Raw genomic sequence first — 15,699 nt, 5'->3', positions numbered from 1 at the left:
TGACCGCGGCATTTTATTGTATATTATGATTGTAATCACCTGAGAAAAAACCAGGCTTAATAAATTCAGAGACTTTTTTTGGCTCTGGCTCTTGGACTATAACTGTCTTATACCATTAACAGGTGAATAAAGTTACTATTTCTTGCTTCCCTTTTCTCTAAGTGTTTCTATTTGATTTAAGTTTATTGCATACAATTTTTTCTCTCACTTTTGACAATTAATTAAATTTATAATTATAAATTTGGTGTGTTATTAACGCCGAACGTAGAACTCCTTAATTCAATATTTTCGTTTGTTTAAATTTGTCTAATGTATAGACAGATGTCGTAAATCATACGTATTGAATTTGAATATTCTTATCGATATCGCGACAATATGTTGAGTTAAGTCGAAAAGAAAGATCCGAATATCAGAAGACTTCCTCTCGATATATTGCTACCCTTTGCGTAATTTTCCACGCATTTTCCGGCATTTGTGAAAGTGAAACTCAGTTTCCGTGTATTTTTGAAAAACTCAGTGATTGAAACTTCGGTAGTGAAGTTTCGTTATTTGACTTTATTCCCCAGTGTATTGTGAAAGAAAGGGCCATCATTAGGGAAATTCAGGTTGGAGATTCGGGCGCATAGACATAGAGACATGGACTGTGCCTTCCCTTTCTATCTATGCATGAAATACGGTCAAAAAAAAATGACAGAGAGAAACTGAACATCGGGCATGCAGTCGTCTTCTAGAATTTTGGTTGATCCACACTCTATGTGAACAAAAAAGAGACGATCATTTCTCTCTTTCTATAAAATAGCCAATTTACTGGTGGCATTGCTCAGTCCATGTCTCTATGTCTATGTTTGGGCCCCCCTCAGTGAAGGGACTCTATGCGAAACTCCCATCCTCTGGCCAACTGGATTCCTCAGAATTGCAGACGAGTTTTCAAACAGCATCCCCAAAGACTCCATGTAGGATTTTCAAGTTGGTTCTTTCAAGTCTCAAATATAATTAAATTCAGCCTCCGAACCAGTCAAAATACAATCCATTCGTAGCGTTCACATATGCTACCGAATTACTAAAAACTTGGGCGGCCAAAGAAACATTCATTGTCCAGCCACATACTTCAATGTTGCACATCCTGACTGTTAACAAGTGCGAATTTGCTGCTCCTGTATTTGCGATATATTTCGGATGCTCTGAAATTTTGGTAGTTTCATCGTGAGTAATTATTCATACATATATTATACGTGTCATTGAATTGACGGTTTTGCATTTTGAAAGCATTTTCTTTCAATTATTATCATAATAATTACCGAGTTGTTTCAGTTTCGCGAGTTTTCATAACCACATATGCTGTCCCGTTCGGTGATAACATAGACAATTGCATCTTGTTGAACATCGCCGCGTCTAGGTACATATGCCTGCACTTGTATCTGGTTGACACCAGTGGCGGCCCGATCTGTTGAAACCGAGTTCTATTTTTATTTTGTATTTATTTCCTTTTCTGAACCACTCCCGTCCTTTTTTTGCTGTTTTTTTCGTGGCCCTCCTATTCTGTCTGAGTCTTCCTTACGGGTCCAAGGAAGTGAAGAGTGTTTTTACCTAAACCTAATCCTTTCATTTATTTTTTTGAATATGCCAGGGTACTCGTGCACCATTTGTTTCAAGAAAGTTGCAGCTGACGACTTGTCGGTTTCTTGTTCGAAATGCAGTAAATTCTTCCATGCTGCATGTGCTAATCTTACTTAAAAGGAGATTGATTTCTTTAAATCGGGCAACGACGTCTGGAATTGCACACAGTGTGTCTCAACGGCCCGCAAACTCCGTAGCAATTCTTCGGGAGCGAAACCACTGTCTTCTACTCAGTCAGGTGCAATATCCAAGGAGGGGTCATGTCAAGACAACCAGATTACGTTGAAACACTTTGAGCTCCTTATGGACCATATTCGTGGGATAACAGCTACCATGGAACGGATTGAGAGAAGACAGGATGACCTGATTTCTCAGGTGGCGTGTTGTTCTGCCAAGATCCAAGAACATTCAGAAATTCTAGCTGAACATCAATTGAGTATTGCTACGTGCAAGGGTGATATTTCAGCTCTTGAACGTAGCCAATCATCCATGTCTGTAGAGATAGCGTCCGTGGCTGGTAAGGTAGCCGATCTGCAAGGTGTCAAACTTTCTGAGCAGGGTGTTGATATGTCTGAGGTTCTAGACAGGGTGGAGAAATCGCAGAATATTATTTTGACCAATGTCCCCGAGAGTCCTGACGTAGGTTCAGATGCTAGTTTTGTAAATGCCGTTGTTGATCATGTCCGTCCATCATCCAGCAATTTCATAACGGGTATCACTCGCCTACCTGGTAAGGATAACGCTCGTCCACGTTGGGTTAAGGTTTCTTTCTCCAGCTCTGTTGTCGCCAAGTCTCTGCTCAGGAACAAATCTCTGCTTCTTGGACATCGGGAATATCGAGGTATAAAAATGTTTGATGATAAAACGAGGAAACAGGCGGATGAATTGAGGATGGCGCGAGAGGAACTGGCGAGGAGACAAGCGTCGGGCGAAACACATTTGACTATCAAGTATGTCAGCGGAAGTCCAAAAGTAGTGAACACCGTACCCGCTAAAGAGGTCTCAAAAAACATCAAACCTTAAATGTATGGCCTTTAATGTATACAAATGTCCCTTGGATCAAAATTTTTAGAGCTTCTTTCCTTTGTTGAGGCACATAAGCCATACTTAGTTTTGATTACTGAAAGCTGGCTGCATCCTTCTGTTCAGGACTCTACTTATTCTATATAGAACTACTCATTGTTCCGTCATGATAGTGGAGCTGCAGTGGGTTATCGTGGTGTTTGTGCGTATGTGCACGATAGTCTGTTTCACGAGTTCAAGATTGACGTATCTCACCAAGATTGGCCAAATATCGACAACATTTTCATAACAATATCTAATTCCCAATTTTCGATTGTGGTTGGGTGCATTTATAGACCTCGCTCTTGTTCTGATGATGTCGATGTGGTTCGGTATCTCAGGGAGATATCTGAATCATCTTCTGATGTCTTCATTGCAGGAGACTTCAACTGTCCAGACTTAAATTGGCCGCTTATAAATCTTCCGTCAGTGAGGTCCCCCCCTTATCCCTATGCTGAACTTGTTACATCCACGGGTCTCCAACAGGTGGTGAATGAGCCTACTAGACACAGACATGGCCAGACTTCTTCGTTACTTGACCTGTTTTTTGTGTCTGACAGAAACTTGATATCTGATGTTGAACATTTCCCACCTTTTGGTAGGTCGGATCATGACGTTTTACTTACCGAACTCCAGATACAACTACCTGCTTCATTACAGTCTCCGCAAGAAAGAGTCAGGAAGATTGTCGACTACGAACGCATATCGGAAACTCTCTCATCAGTTGACTGGAGCTCTCTTTTATCGCCTGATCTGACGATTGATGATATGTGGAAGCTATTCGAGGCTGAGTTGAACAAAGCCATATCTGCTGGTACCAGGGAGGTCACATCTACTTACATTCCGACAAGGCCATGGATAAACGATCAAATTATGAAACTTCTGAGACGCAAAAGGTCCCTTTGGCAGAGATATTTACGCAGTCGAAAAGATACTGACTACAGGATCCACAGGGATTTCTCAAATTTTGTTTCTTCTACTATTCATTCCGCCAAAACTAATTTTGAGAGAAAGTTAGCGACCAAATCTAACAGAAAGCGGTTTTTTAAGTACTTGAGAACCACTATGAACTCAAAGGTCAGTTTTCCGATTGTGAGGAAGCCGTCTGGTGACGTCTGCAGCACTACACGTGAAACAGCTGACGTTCTGGCCGATACATTTGCTGAAGTGTTCACCCCTGAGCCTTCAGGGAGCTTACCTACTCTTACATCTGCTCGAGCGAGTAATTATATGGATACTGTTAGTCTGTCTGAGCACTTGGTGATGGAATATCTTTCTGGGGTGAAGGTGGATAGTTCCCCTGGCCGAGACGGTTTTTCGCCGCGTTTGCTGAGGAATTTTTCTAAAATCTTGGCGTTTCCGGTGTTTCTTATATTTAGGAAATCTCTCTCCAGCTGCACTTTACCCTCCGATTGGTTATCCGCCTCTGTAACCCCCATTCATAAGAAGGGTGATAAGCTGTCTCCACGGAATTATAGACCTATAAGTCTTCTGTCGGTCTTGTCTAGGGTCTTGGAGAGAATAGTTTGTGACCAGGTGATTGATTTCTGCTCAACTCAGAAGATTTTTCCCAACCAACAACACGGATTCTTACCGCACCGTTCAGCCCTCACTAACCTAATCTGTTGTCTCAACGATTGGACTAGGGCATGGGATGAGAACATTCCAGTTGATGTGATCTATCTAGATTTTTCTAGAGCATTTGACCGTGTCCCACATAAACGTCTACTTCATAAGCTGGACCATCTGGGGCTGAGAGGGGGTCTTCTTGAGTAGATTCGTGCTTTTTTGACCAATAGAACTTTTAGAGTAAGGGTTGGCGATGTTTACTCATCTTCTGAGTGGCATGTTCTGAGTGGTGTCCCTCAGGGATCGGTTCTCGGTCCCATTCTGTTCCTCCTATATACTTCTGATCTCCCTGGTTGTTTTTTGTCGACATGTTCTATGTATGCGGACGATACCAAGATTTATAATTTTCCCCTTCTCAACTCTACAACTCTCCAGCGGGATATTGACAAACTGTCCGCTTGGTGTCGGGAATGGTTGCTTCCACTAAACCTAGACAAATGTCATGTGCTGCATATGGGCAGAAATAATCCGCGACTGTCCTATGTAATTGACGATTATTGTATCTCTCCTGTCACCAGTCAATGTGATTTGGGCTTGACCATAACTAGCGATCTGAGCTGGTCCACCCATGTTGCTTCAATTACAGCTAAGGCCCGTCAACTTACCTACTTGGTTCAGAGATCCTTTCGAGGCTCTGACAGATCAGTTTGTAAACTGATATATGAGTCCTACATACGCCCTATCATGGAATACGCTGGTCCAGTATGGTGGACTGCCCTTGTTGGAGAGATAAATTCTCTCGAGTCTATCCAGAGATGGAATACCAGAATTCCATATGGAATCGTCCGACCTGATCATGAGACCCGCCTTCGTCTGAACAACATGACAACATTTGCGGATAGACGCACTAGAGGTGACCTGATATTCACATACAAGTGCATGCATGCAAATTTTGGTCCTCAGGTGGAAGCCATATTCTGTAAAAATATCAATTATCTTCGAGGTCACGATTTTAAATTGAGGAAGGAGAATTTCCGGACCATTCCAAGGCAGATGTTCCTACCCAACAGAGTGTTCTCATCCTGGAATAGACTTCCCAGTTCCGTGGTCAATAGCTCTACCACCAATAGCTTCAAAAATGGACTAGACAGACTGAGACAACTTTAATGGTGAAGAAATGTTCGCTGTGTTGGTGCCGAATTTTTGTGTCCTGTGTGTGTTACTCACATTTGAAATGATTCGTTATATATATATATTTTTTTTATATTCATTCACTAGTTTATCTTTATTTTGGGGAAGTGTACGTTGAATTTTTTTTATATGTACGCTTATTTGAGTTTATAGGTATTTACCTCAACTCTAATTGTAGGGTTAATAATAACTAGTATAGCCAGGAGATCCACCTTGTAGGTAGATTCACCTTTACTGGCAGATTCGCCTTTCGTCCGTAGCTCGGGCCTTCGGCCCTCGCTCGATTCCCCTTTTATAAATATCTAGGCCAAAAACGTTTTTTAAAAGCCCGATCGATTCAAGGCACCTCGTTCTGTGATCGCTGCCAAGCCGTCAAAACTGACGTTAACCTTTAAATCACACTCTGACATCGATTGTCAAAGTGCACTTTCACTTAATTTTCTCTGATAATCAATAGAAAATAATTTAATTTTGTGGAATGTCACTCGATTTTTAATAGACGTCAAAAATTTTCAAAATTCTTACGCTTTTTTAGGTAATATCGTTCGGGCTCCGGGAAAAAACAGGCCTATTTTAATTTTGGGTTCTTCGAGCTTAGTTCGACACCCATCCCGGCTCTCGAGCTACCGCGGATCTCTCAAGCTAATCAAATCAAATTGGTACCTTTTCGCGAAAATCGTGAATTTCGCGATTTTCTCACGCAATTTTCGGACACTTCTAGACGGGGTAAAAATACGATCTAGGCATTTTCGGAAAGCTCGATTCTTACTCTTGCGTTCCATTTACCGCTCTACCCGGCCACGCGCCTTCGGCGCTCGCCATTTCAAATTTCCCATACCCTCCACCGACACTTCAACGTGGCAAAAAATTTGATACGATTCGGTGATCATTTTTTATCAACGTTATAGTATTAACTAGTATAACCAGGAGATCCACCTTGTAGGTAGATTCACCTTTACTGGCAGATTCGCCTTTCGTCCGTAGCTCGGGCCTTCGGCCCTCGCGATACGCCTTTTGTTCGTAGCTCGGGCCTTCGGCCCTCGCTCGATTCCCCTTTTATGAATATCTAGGCCAAAAACGTTTTTTAAAAGCCCGATCGATTCAAGGCACCTCGTTCTGTGATCGCTGCCAAGCCGTCAAAACTGACGTTAACCTTTAAATCACACTCTGACATCGATTGTCAAAGTGCACTTTCACTTAATTTTCTCTGATAATCAATAGAAAATAATTTAATTTTGTGGAATGTCACTCGATTTTTAATAGACGTCAAAAATTTTCAAAATTCTTACGCTTTTTTAGGTAATATCGTTCGGGCTCCGGGAAAAAAAACAGGCCTATTTTAATTTCGGGTTCTTCGAGCTTAGTTCGACACCCATCCCGGCTCTCGAGCTACCGCGGATCTCTCAAGCTAATCAAATCAAATTGGTACCTTTTCGCGAAAATCGTGAATTTCGCGATTTTCTCACGCAATTTTCGGACACTTCTAGACGGGGTAAAAATACGATCTAGGCATTTTCGGAAAGCTCGATTCTTACTCTTGCGTTCCATTTACCGCTCTACCCGGCCACGCGCCTTCGGCGCTCGCCATTTCAAATTTCCCATACCCTCCACCGACACTTCAACGTGGCAAAAAATTTGATACGATTCGGTGATCATTTTTTATCAACGTTATAGTATTAACTAGTATAGCCAGGAGATCCACCTTGTAGGTAGATTCACCTTTACTGGCAGATTCGCCTTTCGTCCGTAGCTCGGGCCTTCGGCCCTCGCGATACGCCTTTTGTTCGTAGCTCGGGCCTTCGGCCCTCGCTCGATTCCCCTTTTATGAATATCTAGGCCAAAAACGTTTTTTAAAAGCCCGATCGATTCAAGGCACCTCGTTCTGTGATCGCTGCCAAGCCGTCAAAACTGACGTTAACCTTTAAATCACACTCTGACATCGATTGTCAAAGTGCACTTTCACTTAATTTTCTCTGATAATCAATAGAAAATAATTTAATTTTGTGGAATGTCACTCGATTTTCAATAGACGTCAAAAATTTTCAAAATTCTTACGCTTTTTTAGGTAATATCGTTCGGGCTCCGGGAAAAAAAACAGGCCTATTTTAATTTCGGGTTCTTCGAGCTTAGTTCGACACCCATCCCGGCTCTCGAGCTACCGCGGATCTCTCAAGCTAATCAAATCAAATTGGTACCTTTTCGCGAAAATCGTGAATTTCGCGATTTTCTCACGCAATTTTCGGACACTTCTAGACGGGGTAAAAATACGATCTAGGCATTTTCGGAAAGCTCGATTCTTCCTCTAGCTATCCATGTACCGCTCTACCCGGCCACGCGCCTTCGGCGCTCGCCATTTCAAATTTCCCATACCCTCCACCAACACTTCAATGTGGCAAAAAATTTGATACGATTCGGTGATCATTTTTTATCAACGTTATAGTATTAACTAGTATAGCCAGGAGATCCACCTTGTAGGTAGATTCACCTTTACTGGCAGATTCGCCTTTCGTCCGTAGCTCGGGCCTTCGGCCCTCGCGATACGCCTTTTGTTCGTAGCTCGGGCCTTCGGCCCTCGCTCGATTCCCCTTTTATAAATATCTAGGCCAAAAACGTTTTTTAAAAGCCCGATCGATTTAAGGCACCTCGTTCTGTGATCGCTGCCAAGCCGTCAAAACTGACGTTAACCTTTAAATCACACTCTGACATCGCTTGTCAAAGTGCACTTTCACTTAATTTTCTCTGATAATCAATAGAAAATAATTTAATTTTGTGGAATGTCACTCGATTTTTAATAGACGTCAAAAATTTTCAAAATTCTTACGCTTTTTTAGGTAATATCGTTCGGGCTCCGGGAAAAAAAACAGGCCTATTTTAATTTCGGGTTCTTCGAGCTTAGTTCGACACCCATCCCGGCTCTCGAGCTACCGCGGATCTCTCAAGTTAATCAAATCAAATTGGTACCTTTTCGCGAAAATCGTGAATTTCGCGATTTTCTCACGCAATTTTCGGACACTTCTAGACGGGGTAAAAATACGATCTAGGCATTTTCGGAAAGCTCGATACTTCCTCTAGATATTGACACCCAGCATGTCCCCGCGTCGCGCCTTCGGCGCTCGCCATTTCAAATTTCCCATACCCTCTCCCGAACTTCAACATGGCAAAAAATTTGATACGATTCAGTGATCATTTTTTATCAACGTTATAGTATTAACTAGTATAGCCAGGAGATCCACCTTGTAGGTAGATTCACCTTTACTGGCAGATTCGCCTTTCGTCCATAGCTCGGGCCTACGGCCCTCGCGATACGCCTTTTGTTCGTAGCTCGGGCCTTCGGCCCTCGCTCGATTCCCCTTTTATGAATATCTAGGCCAAAAACGTTTTTTAAAAGCCCGATCGATTTAAGGCACCTCGTTCTGTGATCGCTGCCAAGATAATTCCGTCAAAACTGACGTTAACCTTTAAATCACACTCTGACATCGATTGTCAAAGTGCACTTTCACTTAATTTTCTCTGATAATCAATAGAAAATAATTTAATTTTGTGGAATGTCACTCGATTTTTAATAGACGTCAAAAATTTTCAAAATTCTTACGCTTTTTTAGGTAATATCGTTCGGGCTCCGGGAAAAAAAACAGGCCTATTTTAATTTCGGGTTCTTCGAGCTTAGTTCGACACCCATCCCGGCTCTCGAGCTACCGCGGATCTCTCAAGCTAATCAAATCAAATTAGTACCTTTTCGCGAAAATCGTGAATTTCGCGATTTTCTCACGCAATTTTCGAACACTTCTAGACGGAGTAAAAATACGATCTAGGCATTTTCGGAAAGCTCGATTCTTCCTCTAGCGTTCCATGTACCGCTCTACCCGGCCACGCGCCTTCGGCGCTCGCCATTTCAAATTTCCCATACCCTCCACCGACACTTCAACATGGCAAAAAATTTGATACGATTCAGTGATCATTTTTTATCAACGTTATAGTATTAATTAATAATTGCTAGCGTCCGCTAGCAATAGAGAATAACACCAACACCTCTGATGAAATTCACATACCTGGGCAACAACACCCAGAAGACATTGATACTGAAAGTCCTTCTTGCAAAGCAAATGAGCCTGAACACCAGGACGATAGGGAAGAGCTCCACCGACAAGTTGACTCTGACATGAGGAGATACTTTGCCGAACTGGAAGGAACAGATCCTCTTCATCGAGTAGCACCTCCACGACTCAATACATCCAAGAAACTGTCACTTATAATCGACATCTTGAATAAGGACGTTTTACCTGAATACCTACAGAACGGAAGTTCATTGGAATATCTGCATCTAGTTTCTCACTGTGCAGCGCTGACGACAGCGAAAATCATGGGGGCAAAAATTCGTCGAACGAACAACGATGGTCCAAAATTACACAAATTACACGCGCCACCATGGCAGAAACGTCTTCAACACAAAACAGAAAGGCTAAGAAGAGACATTGGACGAATGACGGAGTACTTGAACGGGAATCGAGGAAGAAAGGTTGTGAAAGCTGCCACAGAGATCATGGATAGAAACAGGACACACACAGAACGAGAGACGGAGAATGCTACAGCTCACCATTGCCTCGACACTCTGAAGCAAAAATTAAGTCTGTATGCAGAACGCCTGAGGAGATATAAAAGCAATTATAGCCGGAAAAGAGACAATAATTCATTCGAAAAGTCGGAAGAATCTTTCTACCGGTCACTCACATCGTCGGATAGAGAAAATGGAAAGTTACCACCAAAGGAAGCCATTGAACAATTCTGGACCGAACAATTATCAACGAAACCTCAGTTCAATGGAGATACCGGATGGATTGAAGATGAAAAATCTGAAGCTATAAAATATGAGCCGATGCAGCATGACATGATCACAATTGAAGAAGTAAAATCAGCTATCAGAGGACTGCACAACTGGAAAGCACCTGGGCCTGATGGATTACAGAACTTCTGGATCAAGAAACTTTGGATCATGCATGACAAATTGACCTCCGCAATAAATGATGTCATTGAAAATCCTGAAAGAATGCCAGTATTCCTCACACATGGCACAACATACCTGTTACCTAAAGACCAAAGGAATACAGAAGACCCATCCAAGTACCGACCGATCACATGCCTTCCAACGATGTACAAATTAATCACATCGTGCATATCAAACCGAATTCACAACCATTGCGAAAGAAATAACATCATCGCCATGCAACAGAAAGGATGCACCAAAGACAGCCGAGGGTGCAAAGAACAACTAATAATAGATTCAGTTATTTGCAATCAAGCGTTCTCCAAGCGAAGGAATCTTTACGCTGCGTACATAGACTACAAAAAAGCATTCGATTCTATACCTCACGAATGGCTCTTGACGATCTTGAAGATTTACAAGGTGGATCCCAATATTGTTAAGTTCCTGACAAACGCCATGTCAACCTGGCGTACTAGTCTTCAAATGAAAGCAGCAGATTGCTCCATTACAACAGGACCTATTCCAATAAGACGCGGAATTTTCCAAGGAGACTCGCTGAGCCCTCTGTGGTTCTGCATGGCCCTGAATCCCTTGTCTCATAGATTGAATTCTACGGACTACGGATTTTCCATCAAAAGCGGCAGTAGAACTATGATGAAACTGAATCATCTCCTTTACATGGACGATTTGAAACTCTTCGCATCTACCAAAAAACAAATGCAACTGATGCTGAAAATGGTGGAAGGATTCTCGGAAGACATCAAAATGAAGTTTGGACTAGACAAATGTCGACTGCTAAACATAACGAGAGGGAAAATAGAAGATGGTACGTTCAAACTCAAGGAAGGTGCAGAAATTGAAGCATTAAAGGAAGGAGACACATACAAGTATCTAGGCATAAAACAGGCAAGAAAAATCAATCAGACTCAGATGAAGAAAGAATTAACGGAGGAGTTAACCCGAAGATTGAGGAGGATAATGAGAACTGGTCTTAACAGCAAGAATCTGATAAAAGCGATTAACACCTACGCTTGCTCGGCGCTGAGCTATTCATTTGGTATTATCTCTTGGACGACCACCGATTTAGCAGCTTTACAGAGAAAAATAAGGACGATGCTGACTAAACACAATAAATATCACCCCAAAAGCTCAATAGAACGGACAGAGCTGCCACGACATCTTGGGGGTAGAGGAATTGTTGATTTGTCCAACCGTATGTCCCAGGAAATTGAAGGACTTCGAAACTATTTCTTGAGCAAGGCAGCTTCGTCAGAACTCCATCGAGTAGTTTGTGTTGCTGATACTTCAACACCGTTAAAGCTACACCAGGATCACTTGGAAACCGTCGAACACTCTGCAGAAAGTAAAATGCAGAAACTGATTGGCAAACCTTTGCATGGGAGGCACCAGAATGAGGTCAACCATGATTACGTCGACATATCTGCGTCGAACTACTGGTTGACTTCCGGAAGGTTGTTTCCTGAGACAGAGGGCTTCATGCTCGCCATCCAGGATCAGGTGATTCCAACAAGAAATTACATGAGATACATCGCCAAGGATGCCTCAGTAGCGGACGATAGCTGTCGTTATGGCTGTGCGACACATGAAACTATCCAGCACATCACCGGGGGATGTCAGAAGTTCGCGGGCACGGAATACAAAAATAGACATGATGCTGTTGCCAAGATTCTTCACCAAGAATTGGCACTAAAACACCAACTTCTAACTTCGAAAAGGGTTCCTTATTACAATTACCATCCAGATGCTGTGCTGGAAAACGAACATCACAAGCTCTACTGGGATCGCACTGTTCTCACAGACCGGAAAATAACCCACAATAGACCAGACCTCATATTGCTCAATAAGGATGAGGACACAGCACTATTCATCGACGTGGCAATTCCAAATAATAACAATCTTCTAGATAGACACACTGAAAAAATTTCAAAATACAGAGATCTCGAGGAACAAACCAGAAGACAGTGGAAGCTGAAAGATATCAAGACCATCCCTATTGTCATTTCATCTACAGGCCTGATACCGAAGAAACTACTAGAGAACTCGAGGAAACTTCAGTTGGACGAAAATATCTATAGAGTCATGCAGAAGGCGGAACTGCTCGGAACGGCGAGAACTGTACGCAAGTACATGGGGAATGCAGAGGAACACCGTCTGCTCCGACAGGAAGTGCGGGTGGAGCAGGAATCCAACCTACAGCAGGGAGGCGAGGAGCGACCCGGACCCGACCACCACCACGAGCCCGAAAACCTGGAAAGGGCTCCAACAGAGCTTAATCCTTTTGATATCTGAGATATCTGGGATAAGTGAATTTTCCTCTGGAGAGGAGTGTGAAAGCCGCAAGGCTAAAGTCAATAATTTTTTCGAACGAATTGGGATTAATATGTTGTTCTGAGATCCGAGGAATTAGCCGATTCATTCTACCCACATCATAATTGAACAATTTTTCTGTATGGATCTTCCTAATTTCCTTTTCTCATTATTTGAAATTATAATTGAAAAGATTGTGCCTTGTGCTCTCCAGCAGATGTGGGGTATCGAAAATATGTAAAAGTTTTCTTCCATCTATACAGGGTCTTTCACGAGGAACCTCACCCATATTTATACGGGAAACTACTGAACGTATTTTCATGAAATTCAGCACTTATAAGTACTTCACGATGCTGATGAAATCTAAAATATTTTCAAGGCATGAGCACCTCCGGTTTTTCCGGAAATGACGTCAACTTCCGTTTTTCAAATTAGAACACCATTTTTTTATTGCAGAAATAGATTCCTTAGATAGAAAATTTCAAGTTATTTTGATGTAACATTTTTCAGTTTTGGTTGGAAAATTCTCTCTGAGCGGGAAAATTCGAAAAAAAAATCGAAAATAGAGCTCCGCTGAAACAAGAATAACTTCGAGGTTTTTGGATGGAAAATTTTCATTTTTGGGATTTTTCAAGATGTAAGATTGATGTATCCACTTTAAAAATCGAAATCGCGATTCATGATACAGCGGGTGAAAAAATCGCTTTCAAAGTTGGGGATGACAAAATCGTGAAAAATCAATTTTTTCAAATTAGAACCCCATTTTTTTATGGCAGATATTGAATCTACGTTAAAAAATAATGTGAGTGTATGCATCACACCCTTGCCCTGAAGTGGATATTTTCTGAGTTATTCACAAAAAACTGTTTTTCGTCTTGAATTTTCAGCTATTTCTTTTCCCTTCACGCCAAAAAGATGAAATTTTCAGGAACTGTTACTTAAACCATGTTTTAGATTTTACTACCCTAATATGCAAGAGAAAAAAGTTACAGGTTGTTCCTAAATAGATGGCGAATTTTGATTCGAATTTGTATCGGAAACCTCTCTATTTCAACTAATCGGCCATCGGTTTTCTCTCCAGTGATAAATAAATAATTCCTTATGAACCATATGCAAAAACTTACCATGTTTTACATTCTTTTTTTTAATGATAGATATCATTAATTACATCTGCCAAATTCCTCTTTATTCAGTAGCATTTTGTGTTTACTATTAATTTGGTGATAATTCGTATTAAGTTATAAAATCGATCACTATGCCTAATTTTACCAATGAAGATTATTTAAATCTCATTCTACTTCATGGAGAATGTAATAAAGTTGTAGATAGAACGATTCGTCTGTTCATTGAGAGGTTTCCTGACCGACCCAGACCAACGAGAGATACCATTAACAGAACCATGACAAACTTGAGAAATGTCTGATCTTTCGATAAGCAAACTATACACAGAGAAAAAAGTGTAGTAGAAGATGAGAACAACGAAATTACAGTTCTTGCATATTTTCGTGTGAATCCTCAAAATTCTCTCAAAGATGCCGAGATTGATCTGGGATTATCTCAATCGAGTGTTTGGAGAATATTAAAAAAACATAAAATGCACCCATATAAATTCAATAGGGTACAGCATTTGAAGGAAACTGATTTCGTCAGGAGAACAGAGTTTTGCGAAGCTATGATGATTCGATTTCAAGAGAATGAAAACTTTTTGGACTGTATAATTTGGACAGATGAATCTAAATTCACAACTCAGTCAACCAGTTTCAGTCACAGGGAAGTTGTTGGGAATTACCACTGTGGAAATGCGAGTTCACAATGTTGATTTAAAAAAAGGCCACCAGTACTTACTGGAGAGTGCTTAATGCCCGCAACATCGCATATCGCGGGTAATTACCCAGTACATCACATAGTAGGTGTAAAAAAAGTACCATAGACATCAACATTGCGACTTCCCATTTTGGAGGTTTTTGGAACGATTATTTTGACAGAATAAACTACCAAAGTGTATCCTCTATTGAAGTTATATTCATGTTCAATTTGATAATTACCGTCGTGGCAATCAATTTGCACTCGATATTCGAGGCGTTCAGAGCAAAAGTGACCCAAGCTACAATTTTTCTGAAATTGAATTAACAGTAAGAACTGCCTGAAAATGAATCAAAATTTTATATACTCGTAAACTCAATTTCAGAAAAATTGTAGCTTGGGCCTCTTCAGCTCTGAACGCCTCATTTGTACCCTTACTCTTACCTACATATATTTCGTATTCTGCTCTCATCCTCAAAAGGGAAATTGAACAACTATATGAATTACTGATATCTTTTTATTCAAGATTAATATGTTTCATACAAATCCAAATATATGATATAAAGAACATATATCTTGTTATAAATCTTCATTCCACTTCAGGAACGGCATGGTCCAGCTGAAGAAGAAAAAATCAGAGCTGTACTGATAGTAATAAATGGAGTGTCATGAAAAATCTAAAAACAGTAAAAGGTGATTTTTTCCAGCACAGTATCTAAAATAATAATTTGAAGTTCTCTCGATGATTCAAATCAATTCCAAGTTTGATTTTGAAGGTTGTGAATGTTACTTATGACTCAATAATCACCTAAATTCATATGGGTTATGTTGAAAGTTGAACGTTACAAAGGTGCAAAAATGGGGAGGATAAGAGGGCCAAGAAGTGATCATGATATAGTCATTATTCCAATAGGTTATATAACTACTCACATTTTACTGCACGTTAATTAATCAATCAACGTCAAGTTACACTTAACTAAAACGAAATTTAATAATAGAACAGCTCGCTTAAAAAAATTATTCTCAAAATTCATTCATAAAGATTTTGTTTGTTCATTCTCTAAACACGCAGTCACAGCACGAAAAACGAATAGTCACACGTCACACCACGTTTTGCATAGCGGGATTTAGGTTATGAGTTAACCTCG

The sequence above is a fragment of the Coccinella septempunctata genome, chromosome 4, assembly GCF_907165205.1.
Source record: "Coccinella septempunctata chromosome 4, icCocSept1.1, whole genome shotgun sequence".
In the NCBI taxonomy this organism is placed as follows: Eukaryota; Metazoa; Arthropoda; class Insecta; order Coleoptera; family Coccinellidae; genus Coccinella; species Coccinella septempunctata.
Note: the sequence above shows the minus strand (reverse complement) of the source record.